At 33.6% G+C, this 15,232-nt stretch overlaps 1 protein-coding gene across 4 annotated transcripts in view; it reads left to right on the forward strand.

Annotated features, from left to right (window-relative positions):
* Positions 1–15,232, forward strand: part of CHD9 (chromodomain helicase DNA binding protein 9) — a 241,937-nt gene that overhangs the window by 82,279 nt on the left and 144,426 nt on the right. The window lies entirely within an intron of this gene.

Here is a 15,232-nt window from a genome sequence, read left to right on the forward strand (position 1 = left end):
TGGTTTCATTTTTACCTACTAGAAAAAAAATTTGTTTTTGTTTAATAGACTTTATTTTTTTGTGAGCAATCTTTTTTTTTTTCCATCTTTATTGGAGTATAATTGCTTTACAATGGTGTTATAGTTTCTGCTTTATAACAAAGTGAATCAGTTATACATATACATATGTTCCCATATCTCTTCCACTTGCATCTCCCTCCCTCCCATCCTCCCTATCCGGATCACCCCTCTAGGTGGTCACAAAGCACCCAGCTGATCTCCCTGTGCTATACCGCTGCTTCCCACTAGCTATCTGTTTTACGTTTGGTAGTGTATATATGTCCATGCCACTCTCTTGCTTTGTCACAGCTTACCCTTCCCCCTCCCCAGAAAAAATTTTTTAATTTTGATGCTTAACACTGGCAAATTTATGGCGAAATTGGAACTTTTACATAGCTTTGTAATTGATACAGATATTTTGGAAAGCAACTTGGTGGCATGTTTGAGTATACAAATACTTTATTACAATAACCCAAACATAGCAAAAGTAATATACCCAAAGGTATTTATCTTGCTGTATCTATAAGGGAAAATTGGAAACAGCACAATTTGTTATCATATCTGTATTAGATGGACTATTATAGGCATTAAAAAGACTTTGATAATATGTTAGTGATAGGGGAAAAGCATAATTCAAAATTAAGATCACAGTAAAGTGGTTAAGAGTACAGGCTTTGGTTCCAGACTACCGGGGCTAGAATCTTGGCTCATGTTACTTATTTGGTGCGTGACTTTTAGCTATTTAAATAATTTCTATGCATCTCATTTGCTTCATCTTTAAATAAGGAAAATAAAAGGGCTTTGATGAGGAAGAAGAGAGTTGTAACATGTAAAAGTGCTTAAAACCATGCCTAGCATATAATAAGCACTTAATAAATGTTTTTATAAGTATAAACTTAATTTTTAATTAAATTAAATTAAAATTATAATTTTTTCATAGCAGTATGAAAATATACATATGAAAAATACTGAAAGGAAATAGATTATTTTAGGGTAGTGCAATTACACTTTCCTTTGTTTTTTATAGCTTTTGTCCTGTGAATGTATTACTTTAAAAAAATTTTTTAATGTATTTAATGCAATATTTTTATCATTTTTCTGAAAGTTTGTTGTTAAATTAAAGATTTATAAAACGCTTCAGTATGTTGTTTACTTGTGAGATTTGGTGGACAATGAAGTATACCATGGTTCTTGAAACTAAGTATTTAGGAACCATTTTTGAAGTGTTTGAAAAAGATAAAATCTTTTTCTTTTCCTTTGGGCATCATGATATTTTCAGTACAGCTTTTGAATTGTCTAGATAGATTTAAGATATTTAAAAGGGACTTGTAAACTCTCCTCCTCCCCTTCTTTTTGTGGCCTGAATATAATAATATTATGATTTTGCTCCCTCTGCTGGAAGAGGATCAAGCATCTTAGTTAGAAGGACCCTGGGGAAAAACCTCTACTGATTGAACCTAGGGTCATCTATTTACTTTTTATGTAGATATCTGTCTACCTTGACTAATTAATTTGTCCAGCATATAATTGAAGTTATAAAATCTGAAATTTATTAACTTCTTTTCTTAATTGTATTTTTCTGAGGATTTTTTTTTTTAATTCATGTTTTCCTAAACATGTTCTACGAGCTTTAAAAAGAAGTACAGGTTCCCTTTTATAGATTTGGAATGAATGGAGGATAATTATAAATATCTAAAGTAGTCCCTAATACTAATATCTAGATATTAGTACTAAACCTAATACTAATATTTAGGTATCAGTACTTAATACCATCTGAGAGAAACTTTTTTCAGACCCATCAGCAGCAGCCTTTAATAAATCATCTTATCTACACTGATACATTCATAAGGTTTTATTTAAATCTACTCACCTTTTTGTTTCAGAGTTTGTTTTGTTTTACTAACTTCTTATTCTTTTTGTTACATGTTTAAAAACTGATAAAGGGCAGCTGGCTTTGAATACTTATCTGACTTATTGAAAGTCTGTTCTCAAGTTTCCTATTATTTCTTAGTGTTAAGACTTAGACATTTTTCATTGCCGGGGTGAAGAATAGAGATGGATTGGTAGAGAAGGTAGGAGATTGATTATGATTAATATGGATTGCATATAGGTGTTATATGTACAGAATTATGTCAGATATCCTAAATATGTGAAATTTAAATTATTTAATATTTATAATTTATGACAAATTGTGACAGAGCATATAAGTCTTTTATCTGTGTAATTTTTGGCATTTTCTGAACAGTTATGGTTACGATGTAGACAGAATGTTACACTATTACAGTTTTCCCCAGGTTCTATGAAAAGAATTTTTTTCCTAGGTTTTTTTTTTTAACTCTCTCTCTTAAATGTAGTAATTTCATTTCAGACTAAATTAGCATTGTTAAATATGTGTATAGAATAAAGTGGTATAATTTTTGGTGTATCAAAATTTTAAAAAAGGACACATATTGTTATAGCCAAAATAAGATATTTATTAATCTACTGTTTGAAAACTCACGGATGGCACTCTATTTAGAATTTTAGAAAGCTTCACTGAGAATATTGGATATGTAAAGAATATTTCTAAGCCTTGCTTTTTATTATTCCCCAACTGAGGTAGGGTGTTTGTGGATATAATTTCAAATGTCTTAGAGTCTGTGTCAATCATTAAAAACAGTGAATTGCTGAGAACATTTCTTATATAATTGACTCTAGAATTTTACCATTTAAAAAAGAGAAGAGAAAAAAGGTGAGAAGCAACAGGAAGTGTTTCTAAATGTAAATACTCACAAACCATAATAGAGAAAATACTAGCTTATTTTCATCTCTAACTTTTATAGCAAAGGAATTTTGAGAGAATAATACTATCAACTTTTCATTGCTCTTTTATGACATACTGCTATTTTGTAACACAAAATCTTTCATTTTTGTCTTATTTGTAAAGTGGAAACACTCTATGGAGCAGTGTGCGATCTCTCAATGTTTGTAAATTAAATTTACTGTAAAAGTTCTACAGCAGTGAAAGATATGTGGGATAGCTAAAATAGCAATCAACACAGGAGATAGAATTTTATGATGTATATAATTGTACATAATTCCTTGTTGGCTTTTGTATTCTGATGAATTTATTACTTTATTTAATACCTTGAATTTTTATTTTTTTCCCCTGAAGGTAGGGAAACTTATATTATTTATGAGTTAAAAAAAAAAAGAAACTTAGAGAAAGGTTAGAACAGCCAATGTAAGGCACATTTTAAAATACTAGATTTTTGAGAATTCCCTGGCAGTCCATTGGTTAGGATTCCTCGCTTTCACTGCAGGGGGCACGGGTTCAGTCCCTGGTCAGGGAACTGAGATCCCACAAGCCACTCGGTGCGGCCAGATAAATAAATAATAAAATACTGGATTTTTTTCTGATGAAAAATTTAATACATAATCATTATTTTAAAATTGGACCACATAGAGAACAGATGAAAAATGAGTTACTTGTAATATCACTATATCCCTGTTGACATTTTGTTGTATAAGTTTTCAGTGAGACCTGTTGTCTGTCTCTTCCCTGTCCTCCACCTACATATTTTTGCATTTTTAAGAAACAAGATTGAGATCACATAGTTTATGCTGTTTGGCAAATTGCTTTTTTAACCTTCCAATTAATATGTTGCAGACATTTTTCATGTCATAAAATATTTTTCTGAAAATGATTTTGAATGGCTAAAAGTTTGCCATTGTAAGGTTGCTAAATACCTTATAACAGTAAAGTTATTATTGAGATCTGGAAAAATCTGAATCAAGGTAATTAAAATATGTTTATATTTTTGTTGTGCTTATTACCATAATAGTTCAATTTAAAGTAGGTACAGAGTAGTAAGCAAAAATTAGGATAACTAGCACTATGATAGAGCACTATGTTTGTGCCACTGTTGTAAATACTTAACATATATTATTAACACATTGATCTTTCACAACAGTCCTTTTATTTGGAGTTAGTTATTTCCTTCAGTTTCCACAGGAGGAAACTGAGGTACAGAAAAGTTAAGTAATATACCGCAAGTCACACAGCCAATGTAGAGACAACCAGTGGCCAGACTGGATTCAAATCAGATTTGACTCCATTATATATGGTCTTAACTACTTCACTTACTTCAAAGTATATTATTAATGCAGTGTAATGTATAACAATAATATACTAAATGATTTCTCGCTTCTCACCTCACCCTCCACCCCTTTAAAAATCTACCTTACTGATGAGGCAGAAACTTGCTTTAGAATCTTTAAGTGGAGAAGACCATTCATCTCATGTTTTCTGGCAGATAGTTTGTTCATTATCAGGGGGAAAAACAACCCCAAAACAACAAAGAACAAAAGTAAAGTGAAATAACTGTTGCTTGCAAAAGTGTTTTGACATTTTTTAAATAAGATTGTGTTTATGATAACAAATGCCCTAAAAGTAAACCTGATAATTATCTTCAGATGTTTGAAGGACTTTAGAGGTCAGAATTGGGTCTACTAAGTGGAAGTCACAGAAAAGCAGATTAGTATAAGGAAGTTTGAAGTAAAGCTCTTTTACTGAAAGTAGGGAGATGGAATGGCTCAGATGTGTCACAGAAGGAATTCCTGCAATGGATGGAAAATGGACTAAATTGGTAGGTTCTTTTCAACTCTTAAGATTCTATGGTTGTTAATTTTGGGTTTCTTTGTAAGATACATCATTCATATTGCCTGTTTAGCTCCTGAGTGGCAATTACAAATAAGGAAGAAAGGTAAGGAAATATGACAAGTTCTCTGCTATCCAGGAACATCAGGGAATTATTTATCATAGATGGGTAAATTTCCCAGATAGTTGAAATGTATTCTATTAAGCATCAAAATCTTTAATTATATGGCTCCCTGCCCCCCGACCCCCTTCAGGGGTGATGGTGATGGTGGTAGAATGATCAGTTAGGAAAAGAAATCTTAGATTTTTATAGGGAGGTCTTGTATGTTCAAATTGGTTATGGTTATTGTTACACCTCCAGGAATCACCCTCACTTAAGTAAGAATTTACTGGAACACATAAGATATTTGAAAGTTATCTTAATCAGAAGCACAGCTGATTTTGCCTGTAAGTGAAATTGTTATAAAAAAAAAAAAGGAAAACCTCTCTAAAATTAAATGTAAACCTAAAGCAAGGAACTTGCTATACTTTGCTCATACCCATTGAATTCAGAGGATCCCAAGCTCTTTGCTAGTTTTTTTGGTTTTTTGGTTTTGGGTTTTGGGGTGGTTTTTTTTTAATAGTCATAAATTTTCCATATCAAAAAATCAACAGATAACGAATAATTTAAAAACTTGTCACTCCGCTTATGCCCTAGACAAAAAGAAGAGAAAAAACTACCTAAGTAATATTTAGATTGTTTCATTGAATAATGTAAATTTTTATAAAGTAACATCCCTCTGTTTATCAGAATTTGTTTAAATCTTTATGCATTTGGCAAGGTATTGCTTATAAGAAGTTTCAAAATTCTATGCTGTCAAAGCCAAAACACAAAATAGAAATTCTATGCAGGAATTTCCCTTTTAGTTGCTTTTTTTCAGTTATAGTGGACTAGTTTTTGACATTTCTGTCAAATCTTCTAGATTAAAATGTTCTGTTTGGAATGGGAATTTCTGGAATATTAGCTAGTTCTAAAATATGATCTTAATTATTAAACTGTGTACTATATTGTAGAAGGATTGATCTCTGCATTGAGTAACAGAAACTCTAGTTGTTAACAGTAGCTTTAAGGCTGTTGACTTCTGACATGCATACTTAAGGGTGAGAGGTGAACAGGAAGTGAATTCCAGGGGTGGGGAAGACGCAGCAGTTGGTGAGAAATTTGTGGATTAGTGCAGTGTGTGAAGCGCATGAGATTCAAGCCAAACTTCAAAGTAGGTCTAACAAAGTTTTGTTGTATTTAAGTCTTTTTTTTTTTGTTTTTTACCCTTGCTATTTTTTTAAGTTGAAGTATGGTTGATGTATATAAGTTACAGGTGTATATTGTATTTAATTTTATTGATGAGGTGCACTCCCAAATACCTTAGGACCACTCAGTCATTTACTTATCATTATTAATATCTGAAATTGAAAAAAAATGTATTAGGGGCTACGGAGCCATCAAACTTTATTCCTATTACGATAATATGAATACACAGTTGTTTTGGAGTACTTAAATATGGGAGATCAGGTTTGTTTGGGTAATTGGACTGAAATGATTTTAAATTAAGGAAATATTTTAACACAATATGGTATGGGTAATATATGGAAAGAGATAGAAAGTGCATAGTTACTGAAAACTGCAGTCTAAGCTTCAGGAAGCTTAGACTGCAGTTTTCAGTTAAATAAAATCTGATAATTTATTCGGGTCAACTATGCAAATAACTTGCACATTTATTATGCAAGTAATACCTTACAAATTATGAAAGGGCAATCTTTTTTTTTGTATTGAAGTTTTGTATTATTTACAATGTTATATTAGTTTCAGGTGTACAACATAGTGATTCAATATTTTTATGGATTATATTCCATTTAAAGCTATTACAAGATAATAATGGCTAAGAACCAATCTTTAAGCAGAGTTTTTCCTTACATGAATATATGTTTGTATACCTGAAAATAGTACGAGTTTACATTGAACATTTCATGGAATCATAGAATTTTAGAGCTGGATAATATTTTACTCTATCCTCATACAAAAAGCAAAAACAGTGTTAGGTCATTTTGCTTGCTGTCATATAACTGCTTAACATTCCTTTTTATAGTTTTTAAGGGTGTTCAGAAGCGACAATGATACCACACTATGGTGAGGCACTTACAATTAATGTGTTGTAAGATACAGTTACAACTGGTTGTCTCCAAATTGAGAAATATCTTTGAGTTGCTGGGTTTTGTTTTTTGTGTGTGTGGTTTTTTTTTCCATGTATACCTTTCAACGTATCTTCAGTTTATAACTATCCTTTTTTTTTTTTTATAAATTTATTTATTCATTTATTTATTTTTGGCTGTGTTGGGTCTTCGTTTCTGTGCGAGGGCTTTCTCTAGTTGTGGCAAGCGGGGGCCACTCTTCATCGCGGTGCGCGGGCCTCTCACTGTCGCGGCCTCTCTTGCTGCGGAGTACAGGCTCCAGACGCGCAGAGCTCAGTATTTGTAGCTCACGGGCCCAGCTGCTCCGTGGCACGTGGGATCTTCCCAGACCAGGGCTTGAACCCGTGTCCCCTGCCTTGGCAGGCAGACTCTCAACCACTGCGCCACCAGGGAAGCCCTATAACTATCCTTTTAGTGTTAAAAAGTGCACCCTTATTGTATCTGTCAAATGTAGATATAAACTGTAGATGTGTGAATGAATGAATTTTATATAACCTCTGTGTTTTGGAAAGTTGCATTTTTGCTGCTTTTATTTGTTTGGTATTTATTAGATGTCTACCAGGTGTAAGAGATTATGCTGGGCACTGAAGTTACAAAAATGAATCAGATATGGTCCTTTGCCTTTGAAGAACTCAAATTGAAAATTAAGTCATACTTTCCCATTGATCTATATTATAATTTCAGAGGTGTTCTCTTTTCATTTGTGATTCAGTTTCAGTTGATAGAGGTTTCTAGCACTTTCCCTTAGCTTTCCAAGTAAGTGATTTGGAATGAGTGATAATTACAAACAATTAATTTCTTTGATCCATCCAATTTAAAGAAGGTATCCCTCTAAGTTTCTAGATTAGCCCTTTGTTTCATGACATTTCGGCAGTCTGTACTTACTTGATCCTTCATATATATTTTATATACATATTATAATATGTGTACATATATAACTGTCTGAGGTCCAGTGGCTCTTGTAAATGGCAGAGTCAAGAAAGAAGGCCCTTTTCTTTTGAGTTTCTAATCTACTTAAATTTATTACAAACTATTACAAAAGTTTAAAAAAAACCAAAAAAACCCCTGTGCTATGTGAGTCAACTTTGAGCACTACTTTTTTGTCAAAAGAGAAATAACTAGTTACTGAGAGACATACTTAAACGATTATATTGCTAAATAAATTTCTCAGGATTTTTTTCCTTTAAATTCCTCAAATGAAAGTAAGACTTCTAGAAGTAATTTTTAAAAACTAATATGGTGAACATTGAGAGTGTAATTAGAGATAGAAATAATAAAACAAGTTGCATAGTATTTTTAAGTGGTTTTACTTACATTATTTGAATTTTTTAGTAATAATCTGGGGTATATATAAGTTGGTATTATTTTTTAGAGTTTACAGATCAAGTATTTGAGGTGTCAAGAGGGAAAGTGACCTGTCTAAAACCGGACAGCTACTAATGGTTTAGCAGAAACTTAACTCTAAATTCACTGTGTTTTCTACCGTATCAACTCATAAGACCATAAGCAACAAACATATTCACTGAGCACCTGCTACTTATATATCAGGTACTGTGCTGGGTACTGACATTACAAATATAGAGAGACTGACTTCTAAGGCTAGGCCTGCAAATCTGTATTTTTCTTATTTTACAAGAAAAAAGGTGACTTCACGTCAGTTTAAGCAATATTAGAAATATCAATATTATGAATTTCTTCAACCTGTTTATATTGAAAGTGTTATTTGCTTTTCCTAACTTTTTATTTTGAAAAAGTTTAAACTTAGAGGAAAGTTGAAAGAATAATACAGTGGACATCTATATACCATTCACATAGACTCACTGTTAATTTTTTGCCACATTTGCTTTCTCACTCTATTTTTATTTTAAATAAAAGTTACTTTTACTAAGTGATAAAACATCAGTAATAGAAAATCATATAATCAAATTCAGATTTCTTAAATTATCCTAATAATTTTTATAGATGTTTGTTTTAAAATCCAGAATCCAATCAGAGGCCAGGCATCGCATTTAGTTGTTATGTCTCTTTAATATTCTTTAACCTAATACAGTCTTTTCATGCCTTTTTGTTGTTCTTTCCTGACGTCACCATTGTTTTAAAAGTCCAGACCTGTTGTCTGTATTTGTCTAGTTGTTTGTTCATAATTCAAACTAAACATTTCTTGGTGAGGGTGCCACATAGATGATTTTTGTATACTTCTATTGGGTTACATTAGGAGACATGATTTTAGTTTGTCCCATTATTGGTGATGCTAAGTTTTATCACTTAGTAAAAGTACCTTCATCCCTTTGTAATTAATAGGTGGGATTTTTCTATAAAGAGTTGGACCCATGGATTTAAAAAAAACATTGAATATGTTATAATCCGGTGCCATTATTATTATTTTTGAATATTTTGCCAGTGGGAATCTTTGCAAGCCAACTCTTGCCCTTCTAACATGTCCTCATTAGTCTCTAAGTACTTCTACTTTCTGGTGTAAGAAGATGTATTTAATTTCCTTGCCTCAGACCTGGAATCAGCCATTACTTTAAGGAGCTCATTTGCTTTATTTATCCTGTGTAATGCCACAGGATCTGAGTACTGTTGTGTATTTCTTAGCTGTGTTTTTGTGTTGGAAGCTTGTGATTCCAGAAATTTTGGATTCAATTTCAGAAGTACTTTGTCACCATCTATGATTTCGTGTGGTGCTGTGCTATGTATGAAATAAGAAGTGGTCCTTGCTTGGTATTTGATTTAGGTTAAACTCATATTGAACAGAGGGATTTAAGTTTTCTTAAAAGTTGGATACAAATTTTTGAGAACATACTCTGTGCTAAGCACTGATGTAGTTCTAAGACAGCTTTGTCTATAAGACATTCGTTTATGAATTCAGTAAACATTTTGAACACCTGTCATATGTAAGACAATATATGAGGCATTCTGCTTTTTTTGTAACTCATGAGGGAGATAAGACCCATATTACAAATATGCATGAACCTCCAGTATTATATGTTTAGACATAATATATAAATGATCTAAAATGGTGGTGAATACTAAAGTTTTACCTAGCTTTGTAAGATATTTACATGTGTTTCTCCTTTGAGAATTGATAATATTTCAAGTTTATCAATGAAAGCGATTTAGTTTAAGTATCTGTTGACTGCCTAGTATGTGAAGAGATATAGTTGACAGCTACAAAAGTGAAACATGTCCACTGAACGTATTTAGAAAAAATTTAGCACAAACAAGAAAAGTCACCCTTCATCTCATCAACTAGAAGTAATCACTTTTTATATTTTGGGGCTATATGCTTTTAGTCTTACACTCTATAACCATTTACCTATTTGTTTTCTATATCAAATTTTCAGCTTAATTTAGGTATAATTAACATATAATAAACTGAACATATTTAAAGTATGCAATTTGATAAATTTTGACATGTATATACCTGGGAAACCATCGTCACAATCAAGATAATTAACATATTCATCACCCCAAAAAGTTCCCTATTGTTCCTTTGTAATCCTTTCTTCCATCCTCCACTCCCCCTGCCACCAAGGCAACCACTGATCTGATTTCTGTCAGTATAGATTAGTTGGCATTTTCTAGAATGTTGTATAATGGAATAATATGGTTTGTACTCTTTTTTAATCTGGCTTATTTTACTCAGCATAACTATTCTGAGATTCATCCAGTAGTTGCAGGTATAATATTTCATTCCTTTCAGTTGCTAAGTAGTATTCCATTATATGGATACACCACAATTTGTTTATCCATTCACTTGTTGGTGGATATTGTTTCTGGTTTGGGGTTACTGTGAATAAAGATGCTATGAACATTTGTGTACAGTCTTTGCAAGTAAATACTTTTATTACCACTGGGGAAATAATTTAAGCCATTCTAAGGAGTGGGTAGTGGTGTCTTATTGTGATTTTAATTTGCATTGCCTTAATCATTGATGATGTTGAATATCTTTTCATGTGCTTACTGCCATCCACATATCTTCTTTGGTGAAGTTTCTGTCCAAATTGTTTGCCCATTTAAAAAACTGGGTTATTTTGTATTATTGAGTTGTAGTATTCTAGCTGTCAGATATGTATTTTGCAAATTTTTTCTACCAGTCTGTGGCTTCCCTTTTCTTTCTTTTTTTTTTTTTTTTTTTTTTTTTTTTTGCGGTACGCCGGCCTCTCACTGTTGTGGCCTCTCCCGTTGCGGAGCACAGGCTCCGGACGCACAGGCTCAGCGGTCATGGTTCACAGGCCCAGCTGCTCCGCGGCATGTGGGATCTTCCCGGACCGGGGCATGAACCCACGTCCCCTGCACCGGCAGACGGACTCTCAACCACTGCGCCACCAGGGAAGCCCTCCTTTTTATTTTTGAAAGATATTTTTGCTGGATATAGAATTCTAGGTTGCCAGTGGTTTTTATGTTTATTTTTGTACTTTAAGTATGTTGCTCTGCTGTTTTCTGTTTTGCCTTGTTTCTGATGTGAAGACTTCTGTAATTCTTATCTTTGTTCCTCTGCATGTAATGTATATTTGTTCCCTGGTAACTTTTACGCATTTTCTCTCTTCTAATGTTTTTAAGCAAGTTCATTCTGATACTTGTTGATGTGGTTTTCTTCATGTTCCTTGTGTGTGAGTTTTGTTGAGCTTTTTGGATCTGTGCTTATAGTTTTTGTCAAACATGGAAATTTTTCCTTGAAATATTTTTGTTGTTCTCTGTTACAAGTAGATTAGGCTGCTTGAAGTTGTTCCACAGCTCACTGATGCTGTGTATGTGTGTTTGTGTTTTCTTTTTTAGCCTTTTCCCTGTCTTTGGTTTTGGATTTTATTGTTATTCTGTGTTTGGATAGATTTTATTAATATATATTCACTACTCTTTTCTTCTGCTGTGTAATCTGTTAACTCCAGCCAATGTATTTTTTAAATCTCATTTTCATTAATTTTATGTCTTCCATGTCTCTACTTAACATGCTTAATCTTTCCTCTAATTTACTGAACATTTGGAATATAATTATACTAGCTATGTTACTTATCCTTGTCTACTAAATCTATCATCTGTGTCATTTCTGAGCCTCCTTCTATTGATTTATTTCTCTCCTTAATGTAGGTTGTATTTTCCTGCCTCTTTGCATGCCTGATAATTTTTGAATAGGTGCCAGACATGGTGAATTTTACCCTGATGAGTGCTGGAAAGTTTTACATTTTTGTAAATATTCTTGAGTGTTGTTCTGGGATACAGTAAGTTACTTGGAAATTGGTTTATCCTTACAAGATCTGTTTCCAAGCTTTGTTTGGATGGACAATATTTAGGACTAATTTTCCCCCACTACTGACAAAATAGCCTTGTGAGTTCTCTGTCCAATTCCTTGTGAAATGCAAGATTTTCCAGTCTGGCTGATGGAAAGATGGACTATTCCTGGCCTTAGTGTATGATCTCAGTTGCTTTTATGTGGTTTGTTCTGGGCTTTGGGCAATTTCTTCACAAAGTAGTAGTATTGATCAGTACTTATCTAAAGCCTTGAGAGGAGACCTACTGAAGATTTCTGGAGGTCTTTCCCTGTGAAGCTCTCTCCTCTGCAGAACTTTCCCCTGCAAACTAGTCTTTCTGGCTCCCCTGAACCTCCAGCTCTGTCTCCTCAACACAGTTTGTGAGATTCTACCTGACTTCCTGATATCACTGTTGTTCTGCAGCTTGGAAGCATCCTCCTTATTCTCCAAATAAGATAATAGCCTTAGCTCAATTGTTTCCCTTCTCTCAGAGATTATACTGTCATGGGTTGACTGATGTCCAGTGTCTAAAAATTATTGTTTTATATATTGTGCTTGGTTTTTTGGTGGTTTTAAGCATGAGGGTAAATCCAGTTCCTATTATTCCATCTTGGACTTAAGTGGAAGGCTTAAAACATCATTTAATGACTGTATAATTTATAATGTAGAAATACTATGGTTTATATAGCCAGTTTATTTTTCTTAGATAGTATGATGAATATTTTTGTAGCTAAATTATTGTGTGTACCTGTGATTATACAGACTCCTAGAAAATCAAGGTAAATGTACAAACTTTCTGTTGAAAATTAGTACAATTATGAATAATAATAAAAATATAAATAGCCAAAAAATATTGAGCAGTTATACTTAAGTTCATAGCTTTACATATATTTTTTTCATTTAATCTTCAGAAAAACTCTGTGAGGTAGATCTTCTCATCTATTCTTTTTTACAGATACTGGCTTGAAGCATAGGGTAGTTACATAGCTTGCTCAGGGTCATACAGATGGTGTTGGATACTTTTTATATGTCATCACATTTTATCCTCATAATAATCTTATTATCTTATTAATAATCTTATTAATTGCGGCACCTTAATTTATAAATGAAAAAAACAAACTCAAGGTACCACAGTTTATAAGTCACAGACCTAAAACTCGAACACAGATTTGAGAAAACTAGATATTGAGAAAAGGTAAAGAGGGAATTCGCTGTTAGTCCAGTGGTTAGGACTCCAAGCTCTCACAGCTGAGGGTCCAGGTTCAATCCCTGGTCGGGGAACTAAGATCCCACAAGTAATTAGTACTGTTTTTTTTTAATCAGATAATCCGATTTCCAAAGTGTTGCTGTATTTTATTTTGTAAAAATGCTGTTTTTGTAAAAATAAACAAAAGGAACCTAATGAAACTTAAAAGCTTTTGCACAACAAAGGAAACCATAAACAAAAAGAAAAGACAACCCTCAGAATGGGAGAAAATATTTGCAAACGAAGCAACTGACAAAGGATTAATCTCCAGCATATACAAGCAGCTCATGCAGCTCAATATCAAAAAAACAACCCAATCCAAAACTGGGCAGAAGACCTAAATAGACATTTCTCCAAAGAAGATATACAGATTGCCAACAAACATACGAAAGAATGCTCAGCATCACTAATCATTAGAGAAATGCAAATCAAAACTACAATGAAGTATCACCTCACACCAGTCAGAATGGCCGTCATCAAAAAAATCTACAAACAATAAATGCTGGAGAGGGTTTGGAGAAAAGGGAACCCCTCTGCACTGTTGGTGGGAATGTAAATTGATACAGCCACTATGGAGAACAGTATGGAGGTTCCTTAAAAAACGAAAACTAGAATTACCATATGACCCAGCAGTCCCACTACTGACCATATACCCTGAGAAAACCAGAATTCCAAAAGAGTCATGTACCACAATGTTCACTGCAGCACTATTAACAATAGCCAGGACATGGAAGCAACCTAAATGCTCATCGATAGACGAATGGATAAAGAAGTTGTGGCACATATATACAAAGGAGTATTAGCCATAAAAAGAAATGAAATTGAGTTATTTGTAGTGAGGTGGATGGACCTAGAGTCTGTCCTACAGAGTGAAGTAAGTCAGAAAGAGAAAAACAAATGCCGTATGCTAACACATGTATATGGAATCTAAATTAAAAACAAAAATGGTTCTGAAGAACCTAGGGGCAGGACAGAAATAAAGATGCAGACATAGAGAATGGACTTGAGGACACTGGGAGGGGGAAGGATAAGCTGGGATGAAGTGAGAGAGTGGCATTGACATATATACACTACCAATCGTAAAATAGATAGCTAGTGGGAAGCAGCCGCATAGCACAGAGAGATCAGCTCGGTGCTTTGTGTGTGTGGTGGGATAGGGAGGGTGGGAGGGAGACGCAAGAGGGAGGGGATATGGGGATATATGTATACGTATAGCTGATTAACTTTGTTATACAGCAGAAAGTAACACAACGTTGTAAAGCAATTATACTCCAATAAAGATGTTTTAAAAAATGCTGGTTTTGGCTTTCTTTATAACTTATGCTTTCAGTACTTTTTTTTCTTTAAAGAATCAATTTTATTTATTTATTTATGTTTGGTTGCATTGGGTCTTCGTTGCTGCGCATGGGCTTTCTCTAGTTGCATCGAGTGGGGGCTACTCTTTGTTGCGGTGCGCGGGCTTCTCATTGCAGTGGCTTCTCTTGTTGTGGAGCAGAGCTCTAGGCGCACGGGCTTCAGTAGTTGTGGCACGCGGGCTCGGTAGTTGTGGCTCATGGGCTCTAGAGTGCAGGCTCAGTAGTTGTGGCGCATGGGCTTAGTTGCTCCATCAGCACTTTCTTAATGTTACTCATGTGGCTGTATCTCTTACTGAATTGAGCCATAATTACTAGAAAGTTGAATTCATGAATTTCTGTCATCAGACAAATGAGCTATTTATGGAGAAGAGGAATTAGATAGTTTTCATTTCTGTTATTGGTATCTGTCATTTGTTTCTCAGTTCCAGTGTTGGATAATAAATATTTTGCAGGTGGTTTTTCGGGTGTGAGTTTC

This window comes from Phocoena phocoena, chromosome 20 (genome assembly GCF_963924675.1).
Source record: "Phocoena phocoena chromosome 20, mPhoPho1.1, whole genome shotgun sequence".
Lineage (NCBI taxonomy): Eukaryota > Metazoa > Chordata > Mammalia > Artiodactyla > Phocoenidae > Phocoena > Phocoena phocoena.